At 40.5% G+C, this 16,853-nt stretch overlaps 1 long non-coding RNA gene across 1 annotated transcript in view; it reads left to right on the top strand.

Annotated features, from left to right (window-relative positions):
• LOC142068560 (uncharacterized) overlaps nt 1–16,853 on the top strand; it is a 469,584-nt gene that overhangs the window by 175,049 nt on the left and 277,682 nt on the right. The window contains exon 2 of the long non-coding RNA XR_012664397.1: nt 9,532–9,638. This is a non-coding gene — a long non-coding RNA (uncharacterized LOC142068560). The remainder of the gene's footprint in view (nt 1–9,531; nt 9,639–16,853) is intronic.

Genomic DNA, 16,853 nt, shown 5'->3' with positions numbered 1-16,853 from the left:
CCTGCCACTGTCTGAACTTAAAAGACAGTGTGCTGACACACTCTCTTTCCCCCAGAACACACTGTCTCCCCCCACACACACACACTTCCTGTCGCACACACTCTCTGCCCCCACCCTTCAGTTGAAAAGCAATGGCAATGTAGTAGGATGCCCATGGAATAATGGGGTTTGTTGGACGCCGTGCCTGTCCCAGGAGGCATTGCAAACCCTTCCCAAAGCGCCCTGTGGTCAGCTGCGCAGTGGGAGAGCTACCACTGTGCCCGGCTGTCTTTGGTGTTGCAAGAGCTGCTAATGTGGATGTGCTCCAGCGTCACAAGCAGCACAGTGTGGACACGCAACAGCGGTTTAATTCCAGCGTTTTAATAAAAGTGGTAGAGCTTGTGGCGCAGAAACTTGCCAGTGTGGACGTACTCTAACACAAAATTCAAGAGCACTGTTAAAACATTATTTGGTCCCATCTGCTCTGGAAGACCAGACGTCATTGGGGTAGGACTGTGTTTTACCCACAGTGCTCAACGCTGCAGAAAGAACCTAAAACTCAGAAAAGAATTGTTTGCAATAAGGTCACTAATACGTTTCTGGTTTTCAAATGTACTGGCAGCAAAAGCAGTCCAGCATTTGGAATCATACTAACTTTTTTTTCATGATCACTCAATCCAGGTTATACTGGCAATTCTTATATAGACAGAACATGTTTTGCCCCCCAGTGCTAAAATGTAATATGAAATACTTGATGCACCTGTAGCAAACAACTTAAAATTCAGACCTTTATAACATAAACTTTATTAAAATTTACGAAGCAGGAATTTAAAAATGGGGCTAACCGTGAAAACTTTTTTTAGTATGCATTCACAAATAATTATTGTTAAGCCATAAAGATGCTGGATTAGTTTATTTTACTCATTGTTCTCCTATAAATAAAATTGGCATTCCTTTCATTATCTGATATGAGTTGTGTCTGTACTTGTATAAATATAAGAACATAAGAATGGCCATACTGGGTCAGACCAATGGTCCATCGAGCCCAGTAACCTGTCTTCTGACAGTAGCTGATGCCAGATGCTTCAGAAGGAATGAACAGAACAGGGCAACTTATCGAGTGATCCATCCCCTGTCATCCAGTCCCAGCTTCTGGCAATTAGAGGTTATGGGGCACCCAAAGCATGAGGTTGCATCCCTGATCATCTTGGCTAATACCCATTTATGAACCTACCATCCATGGACTTATCTAATTCTTTCATGAACCCAGTTATACTTTTCGCCTTTACAACATCCCCTGGCAAGGAATTTCGCAGGTTGAGTGTGTGTTGTGTGAAGAAGTATTTCCTTTTGTTTGTTTTAAACCTGCTGCCTATTAATTTCATTGGGTTACCCCCGATTCTTGTGTTATGTGAACGGGTAAATAACACTCCCCTATTCACTTTTTCCACACCATTCATGATTTTATAGACCTCCTATCATATCCCCCTCTTACTCGTTACTTTTCTAAGCTGAGCAGTCACAGTCTTTTTGATTCCCTATCAGATGGAAGCTGTCCCATACCCCTCATCATTTTTGTTGCCCTTCCCTGCACTTTTTCCAATTTTATCCTTCATAGTTTTAGATATATGGCTGTACATATATTCTAAATGAAATAAGCAGACAATTATAACAAATCAAATACTTGTTTAACAAGTTTTCAAAGTGCATAACAGAGGTCAGTGGTAAAATTCCCAATCACTTCAGTGGAGCTGGAATTTCACCCGGAAAGACATCCCTCTTCTATATGAACATAATAGTTCTCTTATTTAATTTAGTATGTGTGTGCATATGAATACCTATGTTTTTAAAGATTGACCAATATAAACCAGATGTTTCAACTTTACCTTCTTGTAGCTCTGTAATCTTTTTGGAAGGAAAACAGAAATTCTAAGTATCATTGCTTTGAAAGCTGCATCTTCTTAGTTTCATGACTCCAAGGACAATCTTCAAACAGCTTTTCACATACAGTACCCTCTGTGACTAAGAAAAAAACAGGAAAAGTCAGTCACTTGAACAGATCGTTCAATATGGTCATTTGTTCAAAGGATCCAGAGCCCATTGCTTCAGCTATATTAAAGTGTGCAGTATGTGTTAAATTGCAGTGAGCAGTGATGGTCACAGTAGGAATTAAAGTTAACAAAAATAAATGGATTAAATTCTAAATTTTATGGGTCACCAAAAATTGTCTTCATATCAGCAGAGGGTTACCTTGCAGGCATACATTTTAGATGTATTAAAAAGAGCTCAGAATAAGCATACAACAGAAACATAGCTGCCTTCTTTCTTGCGCCTGCCAAAAAAAAAAGAAAAAAAGAACTTGCAAAAGGGCAAGGTTTAAGGTCTGCCCAGCAGAATAAAGTATTGTAAATAGCTATCGTTGGGTTCTGTAGTTCACTGTTCCTTTCTATAGCATCAGTCCATGCTGTGGCAGAATTGATACAGGACTGGATAGAAATCCTTATCAGAAGCCATTCTGGGGGCAGTTATCACTGGAAAACAAGACTTCTACAACAACAGAAATAACTTTGGATTACTTGGCAAATACACTGTCTTAGCTGGTTTATACATTGTCTTCGATGGTTTATATAAGAACAAGAGGCATCTGAAAATTGTACAATGAAGGATCACTTTTCAACCAAAACAAACATTTTCTTTTCATTTGTTTGATTTCACCTTAAATGCTTTAGACAAAACTATATATTTTTGTTCCTTTCAATGTTTTTAATGAAAATGGAATTTTGGTTTTCAACCAATCCTAATAAGAACTAAGAGATGCCATTGCCTTTGAGAAGGAGTTACTATTCAATGTAATATGTACCATAAAACTAGACCTGAGGGAGTTGAGGGAAGCACTGAATAAACAGACAAGATATTAACACACAAGTGGTCTCCCTGTCATGTTTATGAAGTGGCCATAAACACATGTTGGGAGGTGGACCTATAATATACCTCAGGAGACCCTATCCACTACAGAGAATTTGTGACCCACACGTGAATGGTTCCCTCTGCATGTGAATCTCCCTTCCTCATGCAGCAGGCTGCCTCTGTGCCTGCCACAGAGGATGCACAGTGGTTCTGGGAATCTGGGGCTGGCATGGGTAGTGGATTGGCGAGGGAAGGAGTGAACAGGCTGCATAGGCATCCCCATACCCAATGAAAAATCCATTGGTTAATATCCTGTTTTATATTATTCTTCCACTGCCTCTCCATAGCTCCCTGTGATGGGAATCCTCCTTCGTTAAGAGGCAGTCCTGGGGTGGCCACGTTATCAGGAAGCAAGGCTAGAACTGCAGTGCTGCTCCAGTTACTCCAGTCAGTTCTGCCAGGACAATTTATTTTCCCATGTAGTGTCCACATATTGCACATCACTTCTGAGTTCATTCTCCACCTTCACTTCCAATATCAATCACTAGTCCTCCCACCTGCAGTGAGGCAGCATTGAATGCTCTCCACCTGTGCTGCTATGATGCCAGGCTGCCATTAACATGATGTTCTTTTTAAGCAATCTGCCAATATGACGATCACAAACCACTCGAATGTATCTTGACTAGCCCTCTGTGCTGTCTGACTGTTATGATGTGGCTTTTCTTTTACTTCTGCCCAGAATAGTAAAAGCATAGAAAGAGAGAGAGAGAACCAGATTCTTATTCTATGAGCCAGTCTTTTCAACAAATGCTAAGAGAATAATAAAATAACAATTTATTATTTGTTGTTGGAAGAATCCATTTAAAACAAATGAACTAACACTTTCCAATTAACACTTTGCATTTTTAGGTTTACAGGCCACAGGAAAATAACTGAGAATTTCACAGATAATTAGTGGATTTGTTAAAGCAAGAATGGTATTTCTTTAAATACCTGGCAAGTTGGTGTTTCCCTAAGGAAATGAGATTTTATTTCAGCACAAGAGACAGCTTAACTGCATGTACTCCAGCCTTATATTTAGTTGGTTATATGTTGCATCTAAATTGCATAGAGTAGTGGTCCCCAAACTTTTTATGTCACAGCCAACCTGTAATGTAATCTGTCCACTCCCACACGCAGACCCCAGAGCCGCTGTTGGGAGCAGCAGCTGGGGCTGGGTATCCCTTCCCTGACCACCTCTATTTTTAGTAAAAGTCAGGGACAGGTTTGGGCTTCCCTGAATTTTTGTTAATTAACTGTGACCTGTCCATGGATATTTTACTAAAACTACCCATGACAAAATCTTAATCTTGCTTATACTACACTTTTCCCAAAGCACCTTTGGCTGGCATGTTTTTCTCCTTTAGAACATTTTTTCTTCTCTTACACTTAGAAAACAATTATCTGACTGTTTCAGTAAGGAAAGTATAGGCTACTGATTATTGTCAAGCGTTCCATAATATGGGACATTTTTTTAGTTGCTCTTTGCTGTGGTGGTTGTTGCAACCTCTTAAACTGATCTGACACTTGAAATTATTTTACTTATTCTGATAATCTAGTTGATAAGGCAAATGTTGAAAAATCCCACTAATGTAGGCTTGGACATGTCCCAGTGTATCCTGCTCCTCAAGTGAGAAAATCCTACAGCATTTAGTAATCCTTCAGTAATCTTGTGAAAATATGTAACAATATTATGTTTGCTCAGAAAGATTTTAGTTAATCAGTTCAGAATGTTGAATTAGATCTAGAAGCTGTGTTTACTCTTGGCTGTTCCCAGTTAGCAAAGGATAAAGCTGGGGAAAGGAATTTAAGTTAAATTGACTTCTAATAGGAAACAGTCTCATTAAAACTCAGATATGAGGCTGTGTCTGATAAAGATCTTTTTTACTGTGGCATTCAAGTGACCAAATGACTAAATTCTTCATTAAGGTATAAATAGGGATCTGCGGTCTTCACACTTTCATTAGGACATCAGCCTGCTTTCTGTCTACATATATGGAGAATTATCCACTTCTACATGCTTCTAAAACGAAGCATCACTTCTTGGTACACTATTTCTGCACTGATTAACTGCTTTTCAAATGTAAAATGGAACTCATCCTTCCCCTCTAAGTATAGCTACTAACTACAGTAGGTTGCCATTCGTGATAGATGAATGGAAAAAAATTCAGAGGTTCTGTTTAGTTTGGATGCTCTGGAAAATTGGGTGTTTGTGGGGATATCCAGCAAGAACCAGCTCTCACACAGTTCCTTAACAGTTAATGTCAAGGCTGATTCCCCACTCTGGTACTTTGAGTGCAGAAGGTGAGGGCCCACAAGGATTCTAAAAATTAATACTGGCCACTCCAGGCTTGTATTAAACTTCCAAGGTTACACCTTCTCTCTGACCTTGGATGGGTAGATGCTGCCACCACCCAAGTGCAAAACCCATTTGAGAACCCAGGAAGGGTTACTTGGGAATTCCTTCCTGTGGGGGACCTTGAAGCCCTTTCAACCCCCCTCTGGGGAAGAGCAGAGAAACAAAAACAAAGGAAATCAGCTGTTCCCACAAGCTAATTAAACACCATGTGCACAAACCTCTTAAAACACAAAAATCCAATTCTATTCTGAAAGGTAAATGTTATTAATTAAAAAAAAGAGAAAAAAAAACATCTGGGAACACAGGGTTTTAATTAAAAAAATTATAAGGATTAAGCATTAAGAATAGCTTCCTTGAGGTCCAGCTTAAAGGTTACAAGCAAAACAAAAGCACCTGCGGTTAGCACAGAGGAGTCCACAAGCCATAAAGAAATACAAAGAGAGAAACCCAATCGCGTCATCCTAGACATTCCTGATCTTACATATCTGGGGTTTTAAATGAGTAGTTTCTAGGTATGATACTAATCATAGAATCATAGAATATCAGGGTTGGAAGGCAGAACCCCATGCTCAAAGCAGGACCAATCCCCAACTAAATCATCCCAGCCAGGGCTTTGTCAAGCCTGACCTTAAAAACTTCTAAGGAAGGAGATTCCATTACCTCCCTAGGTAACCCATTCCAGTGTTTCACCACCCTCCTAGTGAAAAAGTTTTTCCTAATATCCAACCTAAACCTCCCCCACTGCAACTTGAAACTATTACTCCTTGTTCTGCCTTCTGCTACCACTGAGAACAGTCTAGATCCATCCTCTTTGGAACCCCCTTTCAGGTAGTTGAAAGCAGCTATCAAATCCCCCCTCATTCTTCTCTTCCGCAGACTAAACAATCCAAGTTCTCTCAGCCTCTCCTCATAAGTCATGTGTTCCAGTCCCCTAATAATTTCTGTTGCCCTCTGCTGAACGTTTTCCAATTTTTCCACATCCTTCTTGTAGTGTGGGGCCCAAAACTGGACACAGTACTCCAGATGAGGCCTCACCAATGTGGAATAGAGGGGAATGATCATGTCCCTCGATCTGCTGGCAATGCTCCTACTTATACATCCCAAAATGCCATTGGCCTTCTTGGCAACAAGAGCACACTGTTGACTTATATCCAGCTTCTCATCCACTGTAAGCCCTAGCTCTTTTCTGCAGAACTGCTGCCGAGCCATTCGGTCCCTAGTCTGTAGTGGTGCATGGGATTCTTCTGTCCTAAGTGCAGGACTCTGCACTTGTCCTTGTTGAACCTCATCAGATTTCTTTTGGCCCAATCCTCTAATTTGTCTAGGTCCCTCTGTATCCTATCCCTACCCTCCAGCGTATCTACCTCTCCTCCCAGTTTAGTGTCATCTGCAAACTTGCTGAGGGTGCAATCCACACCATCCTCCAGATCATTTATGAAGATATTGAACAAAACCGGCCCGAAGACTGACCCTTGGGGCACTCTGCTTGATACCGGCTGCCAACTAGACATGGAGCGATTGATCGCTACCTGTTGAGCCCAACAATCTAGCCAGTTTTCTGTCCACCTTATAGTCTATTCATCCAGCCCATACTTCTTTAACTTACTGGCAAGAATACTGTGGGAGACCGTGTCAAAAGCTTTGGTAAAGTCAAGGAACAACAAGTCCACTGCTTTCCCCTCATCCACAGAGCCAGTTATCTTGTCATAGAAGGCAATTAGATTAGTCATGGCATGACTTGCCCTTGGTGAATCCATGCTGACGATTCCTGATCACTTTCCTCTCCTCTACGTGTTTCAGAATTGATTCCTTGAGGACCTGTTCCATGATTTTTCCAGGGACTGAGGTGAGGCTGACTGGCTGTAGTTTCCAGGATCCTCCTTCTTCCCTTTTTTAAAGATGGGCACTACATTAGCCTTTTTCCAGTCATCCGGGACTTCCCCCGATCACCATGAGTTTTCAAACATAATGGCCAATGGATCTGCAATCACGTCCGCCAACTCCTTTAGCACTCTCAGATGCAGTGCATCTGGCCCCATGGACTTGTGCTCGTCCAGCTTTTCTAAATAGTCCCGAACCACTTCTTTCTCCACAGAGGGCTGGTCACCTCCTCCCCGTGCTGTGTTGCCAAGTGCAATAGTCTGGGAGCTGACCTTGTTCGTGAAGACAGAGGCAAAAAAAGCATTGAGTACATTAGCTTTTTCCACATCTGCGGTCACTAGGTTGCCTCCATCATTCAGTAAGGGGCTCACACTTTCCTTCACTTTCTTCTTGTTGCTAACATACCTGAAGAAACCCTTCTTGTTACTCTTTACATCTCTTGCTAGCTGCAACTCCTGGTGTGATTTGGCCTTCCTGATTTCACTCCTGCATGCCCAAGCAATATTTTTATACTCTTCCCTGGTCATTTGTCCAATCTTCCACTTCTTGTAAGCTTCTTTTTTGTGTTTAAGATCAGCAAGGATTTCACTGTTAAGCCAAGCTGGTCGCCTGCCATATTTACTATTCTTTCTACACATCGGGATGGTTTGTCCCTGTAACCTCAATAAGGATTCTTTATAATACAGCCAGCTCTCCTGGACTCCTTTCCCCCTCATGTTATTCTCCCATGGGATCCTGCCTATCAGTTCCCTGAGGGAGTCTAAGTCTGCTTTTCTGAAGTCCAGGGTCCGTATTCTGCTGCTTTCCTTTCTTCCCTGTGTCAGGATCCTTAACTTGACCATCTCATGGTCACTGCCTCCCAGGTTCCCATCCACTTTTGCTTCCCTTACTAATTCTTCCCAGTTTGTGAGCAGCAGGTCAAGAAGAGCTCTGCCCCTAGTTGGTTCCTCCAGCACTTGCACCAGGAAATTGTCCCCTACACTTTCCAAAAACTTCCTGGATTGTCTGTGCAATGATTTTTTGTATCTGGCCTAAGCTTCTCACAGCATAACTGCTCCCTGTCTGCCTCTCCCCAAGAACAACAGCAAACAGACAAAAGGGAGTCTTTGTTCAATTTTAAAAAGCTCTAGCCTTCCCATTTGCTCTTTTGGCCAGGTGCTCACTCACTTCTTTTTACCTATGCATCGCAGTGAGACTTTTTAACCCTTTACAGGTAGAGCAATTAGAGAACAGCTACTAAGAGGGATTCAATAGCTACTGGCTGGCTGGGTGTCCATAAAAGGGAGCTACCCCCTCTCTTCATTTACCACAGTTAAGTTCTGGGGAAGTTAATAGAGAATGATGATGACCTTTAAAACAAACTGTAGAATTCCGTAGCAGGGATACTATTCTCTCAAAATTTATAGAATCGGTTGAAATTTCTATAGAAAGGATATATTTCTTTATCAAAAACTAGGGAGCTGGAAAGCAAGTAGGGATTCACATTGCATGAAGGAGTCCCTGGATGGTGTGCATGGTGTGTCAGGGTTGTGAGGACATAAGCATGGAGTATAATGTGCTCTGGCTCTTCTGTGCAGATCGAATGCTCCTAGAAAAATTAAATTACCAGTGGGGGAGGGACAAATTGGCCTCTGGCTCCCCTTGGACATGAGGGAGTACAAAGGTAGCCCTAGGATTCTAGAGCAATTTCTGTAAGACTGTAATGGTTTCTTAGCTATTCAATTCTCCAGGACTTTTAATAAGGCATTAGTGAACTTCCTTTCTTATGTTTTTATGTCTTTTTTGAGCAATTTGACTGTTGGTGTGAACCAGAAAGTGCAAGAGAAAATCAAAATTGGCTATCTGTTTTTTTTTAAAGCATATAAAATATTCTTCCCAAGAGACAGCAGCAATTTAATTATTGCATAATGTCTAAAATTATTTCCCATCCCTAGCAGAAACACTGGAGATGAACCAAAACAGCAATGTTGTATTTAGGAGATATCCTTGAACTTTGAGGGTTCGGCTCTGAGCCACCTTTCTTTTCGGGTATGCCAGTTAAGGGCCCACTGATGAGAGACTGAAATACCTCCATGAAATACCTATTGTCTCCCTAGGTCAGTGAATATTAATGTTCATAGTTACCTTTCTCAAGTAAAAAAAAGAGTGTTTTTTGTTTTGTTTCACCCTTATATTAGAGGTGAAAAGTCGGGCAGAGAGTTGATTTATGCAAAATGTTGGATATGTGAAAGGGTATGTCTTGTTTATTCTTTTGTCTTTATTTAAATGGTTCATGTTGTCTATTGAGCACCGTGCTGTAACTCCTATGATAAGTAGTACATTTTGATGTCCTAACAAAACTGTCCTTTTCTCTTTCTTTATAACAGGGAGAATGTATTTGGATTCTGTAGAGTTATTGCTGCTTTGTGACCTAAAGTGAGTAACAGCATGAATAGCAACTAGACAAACAGAAGTTCACTGGGATAGAACTAAGGTCAGTAAAAATCTGGTCTGCATAGTTTGGCATTGGATAATCAGCTTGGAACTATGTTATGGTCTATGAAGAAATGACAGATGCCTTATGTCCCTGTCTTGTCACCGTGAAATCCTTGAATTGTCTAACAAGCAATTAGAATGTTGGAGAAAATGGAACAAAGAAGGAAAAATATAAGTGAGGGGTCATTTCTGCAGGTTCCTCTATATTGTACGTTGTGCTCCATTGCAGTGCTTGCTCTTAAAGTACGCAATTCAGTTCCCATTAAAGTCAGTGAAAGAGTTCCATGTCTTGACTGAAAGCTGGATCAGGCCCAAACTATAGCATTTTAACATTACACTATTCAATTTCAGAATTACATAGAGTGGTTGCCATGATAACATTGACATTTACTGTGTGAGAGCCATTAGTATTATCACCTCAATACACACATTTCCTGTCCTAAATAATACCAAGATAATATTGGTTTGCTTTATTTATCTGTAGTTTATTACTTTCAAATGTCAATATCAATATTTACATGGCAAGTACAGTACATAATACTGAGGTTCCAGATGTATGCAGATGTAAAAGTAAAATAAAAAACACAGATGTTCCAATGATGAAGTTCATTACATAGCCTATGTGTACCTTTGAACAGCTCAGTAAACATACACTTGTATATATCAAAGTCAAACCTACAAATCAGAACAAGTTACAATCGTTCTGTAGGAAAATAAACAGAACATAATTAACTGACACATAGGCCTCTTGTGCTAATATGGTGGACATGGTGATTTTGTGAATCTGTCTGTACAACTTATGAATCCTGGTTGTTGTTACAAAGTTGTTACTATGAAAATTGCTGTGTCATGAATGATCAGAGACAAAAGTGGGTCATTAGAACTCACTGACCATCTATCCAAGGTAAATTACGTCAGGTCAATGAGTTTGCATGAGCTGGGAGAATATATTTCCTCCTCCTGTCTGAAGAGAAGGGGGAAGTGGAAAGATACCAAATCAGGAAAAAGACACAGGTGACAAAAACAAAAGATTATAAAAGGACTTCCAGGAGAAGACTCATAGAGACACTCAGGAAGTTGAGGCAGGAGGAAAGAAGGGGACAAACTAGACAAAATCAGGGGAAGCAAGCTGACCCAAGGAGAGAGGTGTTTCAAAACTCAAGTAATGCAGCTGCAGGGGGATGGACGCTGGATCCCACAAAGGACCCTTACCTCAGCCCAGAGAATGCTTTGGAGTGGTGAGAAAACTGCAGGAAGTGCATGAAAGTGCATCTATTCTTTTTGTAGAGATTTGTGTTTCAAATGTGATTTAAGTAAAGAGCAATAATGTGCTAGACTTCTATGCAAAGTGTCTGTGTGTTGCTATTCTGCCACTATGAATGTTGATGAATAGTCATTGGACCAGAGAGAGAGAATATGGCCCTATAACCTAGTGGTTAGGGCACTCACCTAGGATGTGGGAGACCCAAGGTCAAGTTCCTCAATGCATAATACATTATTAATATACCACACAGTGGCTTCAATCGAAGAGACTGAGAGACACCCACCCCAGAATACCCTACCACCCAATGCTCAAGGCACTCTCCTGCAATGTGCATGACCCAAGTTCAAATCCCTTTCTCCACATCAGACAGAGGAGGGAATTGATACTGAGAGCCCCACATCCCAGGCGAGTGCCTGGACCACAGGTTTTAAGGTTATGAGGAAGGTTGTCTGCTTCCTCATCTATCCATTTTGTGAACGGCAGCTAAGTTTCAAATAATAATAATAATAATAATAATTGACCAAAACAAATTCTCAGATAATTTTGGGTTCACAGAAATTGCAATATTTTTTGCCAAACTATTTCCAAAAATTTCATTGTTGGTATATGCTATACCTACCACATGGCCTCTTGAAGAGGGAAATAAAGTCCACATCTTCAGGTGACGATCTGGGGGAAGGTGTTTTTAAGTTATTGGGGCATCTTGTCCTGGGGGCTTAAGGCAAGTGGGTTTCTGGGACCCCATTTCCATGAAGGGGTAACAGACTGAAAGGTGATGCCCAGGAAATGTGCCAGAGAGGCCAAAGCAGGAAACAGTGCTGTAGCCTACTGAAATGCAGGGAAACATAGCACACCGGAATTCAGCGTCTGAATGCCTTCACAGCAGTGTGGTAAACTGCCAGCAGGAGGAGCCCAACCAGATCTGTGACAGTAGATTTTTTATTTTGTCAGCTAAGTGGTGGATAAATTTTTATTCATTTTAAAGCATGTATAACAATCTCTCCAATAGTTGGTTAATGGAGGTCTTATTGTGCTCACTAAAAAATTGCTACTTTATTTATTGGTGTCTTTAGTTGAATGGCATAATTTTATGAATTTATAAAAATAGTCATAAAAATACCATTAAAAATATATTGCTACTAGGGCAAAAACATATTTTACAATGAACTGTAAAGTTAAATGGTGTTAACAATTTGATCAAAAAGTCTGGCTGAATGAATTTCTATATATTTGTTACCTGAGTGTTCTCTAAATCCCTTAGTGATTTATTGTGTATAGCACAACAAGAAAAACCCCTCAGCTGTCATCACTTATTGTCTTGTGATGCTCAGCAAATGGCCATATGGCTCACATGGGGGAGGGGAAAGGGTGAAAACAGACTCATTTTGTTACATAACAGGATTACAGTATGTGAAAACAGGAAGAAAATATTTCCAAACCTAGGCTGAAATTAACCTTTTAATTTCATTTTAATTATGAAATTAAAGCCCTCCACACCAGTGAAGTCCTGCACTGGGGCTGTGTAGAAAGAGCTGCTGCACACCCACTGTGAAGGGTCCCTGCACCAGGGTGGTGCTGGGGTTTGAGATGGGAGCAGGACATCAAGTTATGCTTAAGAGTAGCACTGTCTGTATTTCACAACTCTGCAGCGCTTAAACAATATTAGCAGGGCTGCAGTTAAGACTGAATTGACTTTCACTTTTGAATTTCAATAGCATAGGGGCTATGCTGTGTCCTTGTGGCCTCACTCTCCTAATGCAGGGTTCCAATAGCAGCTGTGGTCAGAGGAGTTCTTTGCGGCGGAGCTCCAATGGGACTGAATTGCCAAAGACCCTCGGCAGAGCTGCTGCAGGGAGACAGTGCGACCTCTACAATGCTGCAGTGCCCCCTCCCCCACATCCCTTGGGATTTACTGGGTTTCACCCACATGCTTGACGGAAAGAACCTCATTGACTTTCTTTTGCTTTCTTTCCCTACTCCTGTGTGAGTACAGTATTACCATGTCAGAGTGGTGATCCGATCAACAGTTATTTAAAATTGCACAGTTACAATTCAAAGCTCTGTTTCCTCCACAGGCCCTGTCTCCTCTTTATCTGGTTGCAGATCTCCTCGGCATGGGGGAGAGGTGTCTAGGCCTGACTGACCCCCCTCCCGCTTGGATTTTAGGGGGTGACTGGATGGTTGCTCTCTGACTCAAGTGTTCTTAAGATCCAGCTGTTAGGCTAACTCACCCCCAATCCTACTTTGCGCAACCAAGCCGGTTCATCTTATCCTTCATTACTAGTGCGCCCCCAAAAGTTCCTCTTCTGCGTTCTGTTCTGTTCTGCTGTTATCTTAAGCAGTGACTCATAGTGCACTCAGGAAATACCAAAGAATGCATTTCTGATATGAATTTTTGGAAGAATAATCATTCATGCTAAAATCTGCAAAACTTTTAGTTTTTGCACACACTTTGGCATCAATTTTCTTTGTTGTAGAATGGGTTCTGCATGGATTTTTGCAGGATAAGTTGCTTGTGGGGAAATTGACAATGAAAACATCTCTCATCAAAAGGACTACCCTACAGCTCAGCCAGTCTCTTGATTGAATAATTCAATGGTTGAGCTGTCACAAGGACCCACTTTCAGTGTGTCTCTTCTGAACTTCCCTAATCTGCGGGAAGGGAATTGCTCTCCTGTTAACTTTGTAAGACTTTTGGGAGAACTCCTTTCCAATACATCATCTTAAGGTATATATGAGGTGATACTTTCCTGGACTTCCCATAGACCCCTTGTCCACTAACAGCCCCCGCAGACCAATGTCCCTCCCACTTTACTGTCCTTCCCCCACATTTCCGTCACCTCTTCACTGTCCTGTCTAATTTTCTACTTTTAAACTATAAACACATACGTTTTGACATATGTGTACATTGTTTTATCCAAAGCTGGTTGAATTCACTGGAAAGTCTCCTATTTAATATTTTATGTATGTAGAATTAGAAAACATAAGCACATATTGTTTACAAGAAGAAAACTATTACTAGATAGTGGAAGGTGAGCAGTGGGCAAGGAATAAGAGATGGGATTAGAAGATACCTGCCTGTTCTTAATGTTTGTGCTGCTGGAAACAAAAATGTTTGAGAAAACTAAGTTTTTATTTTGTAGAGGATATTATATTTATCAGAAGTGAAACATGACCGAACAAAGACTTTTAAATGTGATAATTAACAAAACATGAGTAATTACTTTCTCATGTGTTGCATATTATTTCTGATAATTCTGTATTTAGTAAGAAGTTCATAAGGCTATATTTGGAAAGTCTATTGGGACACCATGATGATGTCAAAGTGAAGTGAATCAAAATAGCAATGCAAATTACTGAAGAGGAAACACTACAATGTTAATATGAATTAGTCTTTAAAAAAACAAGGGAAATTATACATGCAAAAATGGGCTTTTAATCATGTTTTTCTTAGGAAAATGGCATATGACAATGACATTGTACATTACAGTCCCTTCTGCATGTCTGATTCAGTAGCACACTTCGCTTTAAATCATTAGGTCCCACTGCAGTGGACAATATTTTCCACATTGGACATATTTATTTATACTTGAAATATGAAGTAATAGGTATACAACAAATAGGGAGGGAGCAATATATAGTAGCAGTTCCTATAAGCTTCGTTTGCTGATTCAGCAGCTGTGCTGTACATAATTTACAATAGTGATGGCTGGATATCAGGTTCATGTTGGACAGAGGAATTTGGGCTAAATATTTTGGTTATCTTTCACAATTAGGGACAGTCTTGGTGTCCATCTTTTTTTTTTTTCTTTTAATATATGTTACATTGTAAAATAGACAGGAGAGAGCTGTTAGTGTTTAATTGAAATCACAGCAAGTTTCATTCTGTTGACTGAGTGATATTCACAAAACAAAGCAAGAAAATATTCAGTTTATATTTATCATGAGAAGCGTAAACTTTGAAGTGTTGAAAAGTGAATGTGGCCTACATTTTGGGCTAAAACCTGTCTTGGTTTTCCCTCCCTACTGCTTTGAAATGGACTTGTAGCATATAGTGACTATAAGGAAGATTTTACAATGTCCCAAACTTCCTAAAGGTTCATGGAACAGTAAAACTGTTGCTTTTTAAATGAAATTGAAGTATTTTGCAGCACCTCCAAGTTTTGAAGCCTCTTTAGATTGATTAAAAAATGCAAAGAGCAAAGACAGCTCTGCATGTGTGTCCATACCATTGCAAATTGTAGATTGAACAAAGAAACCCAGTAGAAAATTCTGTTCCACATATTGGGTGGGAAGGGGGGACCCTGTCTGTGCTCATAACTTAAACTATTAAAACAATTTCTCAGATCTCCATGAACTGCAAAACAAGCCATGTAAGAACAAAATCATTCAGCCATTGTTGAGTTGTAAATTCACAACATTTCTGACTGGAACAAATGGGACAAGTGTAAATTTTATTTTACCCATGAAGAATTCAAAAACATCTGAATGGATTTTGATGAAACTTAAAAAAAAATAAGTCTTTGAGCAGAGACCAAGCACTTGTCTAATTGGCAAGTTCATGCAAAGAAGAGTTCATCTGTGTGGATTCTCTCTCCCTCTTCATCCCCATCTGATTGCTGTCTTCAACAAGGTGATCTGCCATCTCTGCAGCACCACCCCCCTCATTGTCCAGATCCAAACAGTGCCCCATTCACAATGGGAGCGAATGGAGACTGAGAATCCTGGTGGGAGAAGTGAATAGACCTAGAAGGATGGACATTATACATCTTCCAGTCCTTTAATGCTGTGGTGGCAGGAACCAGGGAAGCAGCCAGGAGCCCAAACTGGTGCATAAGCATGAGGTCACCACACAAAATGGTCTGAACTTCCAAAGGAGCCCTGGAAATCCACCAGGTTTAGGGTGAGGCCTGCACTAGGAAAAACCCTGCCTCCACTCTCCTTGAAGAAACAATAAGAGGGAAATTCATGAGCGGAAACTCTGAGATGTCTTCCTCCAGAGTACTCTTCTGTAGATTATATCCGGGAGATAATTTGGAACATGGAAAGATTCAGCCTGAAAAATATAAAATGGAGAAGGATGTGAGCCACTGAAAAAAAGAGGGGTGTTACCATGGAAGTTGCCTTTTAACTTTTACTAAAGCAGTGCCTACCGCAGCTTTTGTAAAATATTCACACAATTCTCTGTATACTTCTTTAAATCCTTTGCTAATTTATCCCTGCGCATACAGTCATTTTGTTATCTGAAGTATCATACACTTTTTCATATGCATTTATTTACAGTGGCTTCAGCAGAAGACTGGAAATGGAAAACTGTATTAAGTATTTCTTCTACAATTTGCATAACCTCCTCTAGAACTTTGAAGACAAATATAGAGGGGAAATGGAGACTGTGAGAGGAACTGTACGATGATGATGAAGTCTCAGTTTTGATTCACTGTGACCTTGATGCCAGTCTGTCATCCTATTCTACCGTGTTAATGGAGTGGAAGAATCTGCCTTGCAAGAGGGAGCGGAAAGAAACTGATGACTCTTCATCACCCTACAGAAACACCCTGCTAGTATCTGCTGGGAATGAAAAGGAGTCCTTTTGAAGATGGGCTACAGTCATATTGTAGCACATCAGATGAGAGGACAGGTTCCATGTCAACTGGGACTCATTTTAAATGAACTGGATCATCGGGGGATGAGCACATTACAGCTGGAGGGAAGGTGGCACTAATGGATAGATGTAAGCTTCCCTGTTTTAAAAGTTCTCTACTATTCCCAGATGAGTGCTCCATTATTGAGTTAAAAGAGCAGCTGAATTGGCTGAAAAGAGACATTTTTATATATAGCAGTACCTTTAATTCCTTAGAGAAACAGATATTCTTTTTACCAGAACAACCTACATAGCGCTATCTTCTCAAGTCAGACATAGGGAACCAGTTATAGAAGAAAAAAATGATA

The sequence above is a fragment of the Caretta caretta genome, chromosome 11 (assembly GCF_965140235.1).
Source record: "Caretta caretta isolate rCarCar2 chromosome 11, rCarCar1.hap1, whole genome shotgun sequence".
Taxonomy (NCBI): Eukaryota; Metazoa; Chordata; order Testudines; family Cheloniidae; genus Caretta; species Caretta caretta.
Note: the sequence above shows the minus strand (reverse complement) of the source record. Positions and strands in the feature narration are given on the sequence as shown.